The sequence below is a fragment of the Notothenia rossii genome, assembly GCF_949606895.1.
Source record: "Notothenia rossii genome assembly, chromosome: 10".
Classification (NCBI taxonomy): domain Eukaryota; kingdom Metazoa; phylum Chordata; class Actinopteri; order Perciformes; family Nototheniidae; genus Notothenia; species Notothenia rossii.
This window is the reverse complement of record NC_136908.1, coordinates 65,093,439-65,098,366: the sequence shown is the minus strand read 5'-3', so window position 1 is coordinate 65,098,366 and position 4,928 is coordinate 65,093,439. Positions and strand designations below refer to the sequence as shown.

Genomic DNA, 4,928 nt, shown 5'->3' with positions numbered 1-4,928 from the left:
TGGTGAGAGATAGTGTTAGTAGTTAGTTGGTGAGAGATAGTGTTAGTAGTTAGTTGGTGAGAGATAGTGTTAGTAGTTAGTTGGTGAGAGATAGTGTTAGCTGTTAGCTGGTGAGAGATAGTGTTAGCTGGTGAGAGATAGTGTTAGTTGGTGAGAGATAGTGTTAGTTGGTGTTAGTAGTTAGATGGTGAGAGATAGTGTTAGTAGTTAGTTGGTGAGAGATAATGTTAGTTGGTGAGAGATAGTGTTAGATGGTGAGAGATAGTGTTAGTAGTTAGTTGGTGAGAGATAGTGTTAGTAGTTAGTTGGTGAGAGATAGTGTTAGTTGGTGAGAGATAGTGTTAGATGGTGAGAGATAGTGTTAGTAGTTAGTTGGTGAGAGATAGTGTTAGTAGTTAGTTGGTGAGAGATAATGTTAGTTGGTGAGAGATAGTGTTAGTAGTTAGTTGGTGAGGGAGAGTGTTAGTTGGTGAGAGATAGTGTTAGTAGTTAGTTGGTGAGAGATAGTGTTAGTAGTTAGTTGGTGAGAGATAGTGTTAGCTGTTAGTTGGTGAGAGATAGTGTTAGATGGTGAGAGATAGTGTTAGTAGTTAGTTGGTGAGAGATAATGTTAGTGGTTAGTTGGTGAGGGAGAGTGTTAGATGGTGAGAGATAGTGTTAGTAGTTAGTTGGTGAGAGATAGTGTTAGTAGTTAGTTGGTGAGAGATAGTGTTAGATGGTGAGAGATAGTGTTAGTAGTTAGTTGGTGAGAGATAGTGTTAGTAGTTAGTTGGTGAGAGATAATGTTAGTGGTTAGTTGGTGAGGGAGAGTGTTAGATGGTGAGAGATAGTGTTAGTAGTTAGCTGGTGAGAGATAGTGTTAGCGGGTGAGAGATAGTGTTAGCTGGTGAGAGATAGTGTTAGCTGGTGAGAGATAGTGTTAGCTGGTGAGAGATAGTGTTAGTAGTTAGTTGGTGAGAGATAGTGTTAGCAGGTGAGAGATAGTGTTAGCTGGTGAGAGATAGTGTTAGCTGGTGAGAGATAGTGTTAGTAGTTAGTTGGTGAGAGATAGTGTTAGCTGGTGAGAGATAGTGTTAGTAGTTAGCTGGTGAGAGATAGTGTTAGCAGGTGAGAGATAGTGTTAGCTGGTGAGAGATAGTGTTAGTAGTTAGTTGGTGAGAGATAGTGTTAGCAGGTGAGAGATAGTGTTAGCTGGTGAGAGATAGTGTTAGCTGGTGAGAGATAGTGTTAGTAGTTAGTTGGTGAGAGATAGTGTTAGCTGGTGAGAGATAGTGTTAGCTGGTGAGAGATAGTGTTAGCTGGTGAGAGATAGTGTTAGTAGTTAGTTGGTGAGAGATAGTGTTAGCAGGTGAGAGATAGTGTTAGCTGGTGAGAGATAGTGTTAGCTGGTGAGAGATAGTGTTAGTAGTTAGTTGGTGAGAGATAGTGTTAGCAGGTGAGAGATAGTGTTAGCTGGTGAGAGATAGTGTTAGCTGGTGAGAGATAGTGTTAGTAGTTAGTTGGTGAGAGATAGTGTTAGCAGGTGAGAGATAGTGTTAGCTGGTGAGAGATAGTGTTAGCTGGTGAGAGATAGTGTTAGTAGTTAGCTGGTGAGAGATAGTGTTAGCAGGTGAGAGATAGTGTTAGCAGGTGAGAGATAGTGTTAGCAGGTGAGAGATAGTGTTAGCGGGTGAGAGATAGTGTTAGCTGGTGAGAGATAGTGTTAGTAGTTAGTTGGTGAGAGATAGTGTTAGTAGTTAGCTGGTGAGAGATAGTGTTAGCTGGTGAGAGATAGTGTTAGTAGTTAGCTGGTGAGAGATAGTGTTAGCTGGTGAGAGATAGTGTTAGTAGTTAGTTGGTGAGAGATAGTGTTAGCAGGTGAGAGATAGTGTTAGTAGTTAGTTGGTGAGAGATAGTGTTAGCTGGTGAGAGATAGTGTTAGCTGGTGAGAGATAGTGTTAGCTGGTGAGAGATAGTGTTAGTAGTTAGTTGGTGAGAGATAGTGTTAGCTGGTGAGAGATAGTGTTAGTAGTTAGTTGGTGAGAGATAGTGTTAGCAGGTGAGAGATAGTGTTAGTAGTTAGCTGGTGAGAGATATTGTTAGCTGGTGAGAGATAGTGTTAGTTGGTGAGAGATAGTGTTAGTAGTTAGTTGGTGAGAGATAGTGTTAGTAGTTAGTTGGTGAGAGATAGTGTTAGTAGTTAGTTGGTGAGAGATAGTGTTAGTTGGTGAGAGATAGTGTTAGTAGTTAGTTGGTGAGAGATAGTGTTAGTTGGTGAGAGATAGTGTTAGTAGTTAGTTGGTGAGGGAGTGTTAGTTGGTGAGAGATAGTGTTAGTTGGTGAGAGATAGTGTTAGTAGTTAGTTGGTGAGGGAGTGTTAGTTGGTGAGAGATAGTGTTAGTTGGTGAGAGATAGTGTTAGTAGTTAGTTGGTGAGGGAGTGTTAGTTGGTGAGAGATAGTGTTAGTAGTTAGTTGGTGAGAGATAGTGTTAGTAGTTAGTTGGTGAGGGAGTGTTAGTTGGTGAGAGATAGTGTTAGTAGTTAGCTGGTGAGAGATAGTGTTAGTTGGTGAGAGATAGTGTTAGTAGTTAGTTGGTGAGGGAGTGTTAGTTGGTGAGAGATAGTGTTAGTAGTTAGTTGGTGAGAGATAGTGTTAGTAGTTAGTTGGTGAGAGATAGTGTTAGTAGTTAGTTGGTGAGAGATAGTGTTAGTAGTTAGTTGGTGAGAGATAGTGTTAGCTGTTAGCTGGTGAGAGATAGTGTTAGCTGGTGAGAGATAATGTTAGTAGTTAGTTGGTGAGAGATAGTGTTAGTTGGTGTTAGTAGTTAGATGGTGAGAGATAGTGTTAGTAGTTAGTTGGTGAGAGATAATGTTAGTTGGTGAGAGATAGTGTTAGATGGTGAGAGATAGTGTTAGTAGTTAGTTGGTGAGAGATAGTGTTAGTAGTTAGTTGGTGAGAGATAGTGTTAGTTGGTGAGAGATAGTGTTAGATGGTGAGAGATAGTGTTAGTAGTTAGTTGGTGAGAGATAGTGTTAGTAGTTAGTTGGTGAGAGATAATGTTAGTTGGTGAGAGATAGTGTTAGTAGTTAGTTGGTGAGGGAGAGTGTTAGTTGGTGAGAGATAGTGTTAGTAGTTAGTTGGTGAGAGATAGTGTTAGTAGTTAGTTGGTGAGAGATAGTGTTAGCTGTTAGTTGGTGAGAGATAGTGTTAGATGGTGAGAGATAGTGTTAGTAGTTAGTTGGTGAGAGATAGTGTTAGTAGTTAGTTGGTGAGAGATAATGTTAGTGGTTAGTTGGTGAGGGAGAGTGTTAGATGGTGAGAGATAGTGTTAGTAGTTAGTTGGTGAGAGATAGTGTTAGTAGTTAGTTGGTGAGAGATAGTGTTAGCAGTTAGTTGGTGAGAGATAATGTTAGTAGTTAGTTGGTGAGAGATAGTGTTAGTTGGTGAGAGATAGTGTTAGTAGTTAGATGGTGAGAGATAGTGTTAGTTGGTGAGAGATAATGTTAGTAGTTAGTTGGTGAGAGATAGTGTTAGTAGTTAGATGGTGAGAGATAGTGTTAGTTGGTGAGAGATAATGTTAGTAGTTAGTTGGTGAGAGATAGTGTTAGTGGTTAGTTGGTGAGAGATAGTGTTAGCTGGTGAGAGATAGTGTTAGTAGTTAGTTGGTGAGAGATAGTGTTAGTAGTTAGTTGGTGAGAGATAATGTTAGTAGTTAGTTGGTGAGAGATAGTGTTAGTTGGTGAGAGATAGTGTTAGTAGTTAGTTGGTGAGAGATAATGTTAGTAGTTAGTTGGTGAGAGATAGTGTTAGTTGGTGAGAGATAGTGTTAGCAGTTAGTTGGTGAGAGATAGTGTTAGTAGTTAGTTGGTGAGAGATTGTGTTAGTTGGTGAGAGATAATGTTAGTGGTTAGTTGGTGAGAGATAGTGTTAGTTGGTGAGAGATAGTGTTAGTAGTTAGTTGGTGAGAGATAGTGTTAGTAGTTAGTTGGTGAGAGATTGTGTTAGTTGGTGAGAGATAATGTTAGTGGTTAGTTGGTGAGAGATAGTGTTAGTTGGTGAGAGATAGTGTTAGTAGTTAGTTGGTGAGAGATAGTGTTAGCTGGTGAGAGATAGTGTTAGTAGTTAGTTGGTGAGAGATAATGTTAGTAGTTAGTTGGTGAGAGATAGTGTTAGTTGGTGAGAGATAATGTTAGTGGTTAGTTGGTGAGAGATAGTGTTAGTAGTTAGTTGGTGAGAGATAGTGTTAGTAGTTAGTTGGTGAGAGATAGTGTTAGTTGGTGAGAGATAGTGTTAGTTGGTGAGAGATAGTGTTAGTAGTTAGATGGTGAGAGATAGTGTTAGTTGGTGAGAGATAATGTTAGTAGTTAGTTGGTGAGAGATAGTGTTAGTTGGTGAGAGATAGTGTTAGTAGTTAGTTGGTGAGAGATAGTGTTAGCTGGTGAGAGATAGTGTTAGTAGTTAGTTGGTGAGAGATAGTGTTAGTAGTTAGTTGGTGAGAGATAGTGTTAGTTGGTGAGAGATAGTGTTAGTAGTTAGTTGGTGAGAGATAGTGTTAGTTGGTGAGAGATAGTGTTAGTAGTTAGTTGGTGAGAGATAGTGTTAGCTGGTGAGAGATAGTGTTAGTAGTTAGTTGGTGAGAGATAGTGTTAGTTGGTGAGAGATAGTGTTAGTAGTTAGTTGGTGAGAGATAGTGTTAGCTGGTGAGAGATAGTGTTAGTAGTTAGTTGGTGAGAGATAGTGTTAGCAGTTAGCTGGTGAGAGATAGTGTTAGTAGTTAGTTGGTGAGAGATAGTGTTAGCTGGTGAGAGATAGTGTTAGTAGTTAGTTGGTGAGAGATAGTGTTAGCTGGTGAGAGATAGTGTTAGTAGTTAGCTGGTGAGAGATAGTGTTAGTTGGTGAGAGATAGTGTTAGTAGTTAGTTGGTGAGAGATAGTGTTAGTAGTTAGTT

The 4,928-nt window shown here is 39.7% G+C and overlaps 1 long non-coding RNA gene across 1 annotated transcript; it reads left to right on the top strand.

Annotated features, from left to right (window-relative positions):
• On the top strand, window positions 1-4,928 carry LOC307021252. Its single transcript, XR_013803113.1, has 3 exons — window positions 1-234; window positions 2,768-2,858; window positions 3,067-4,928. It is a non-coding gene; the product is annotated as an uncharacterized lncRNA (long non-coding RNA).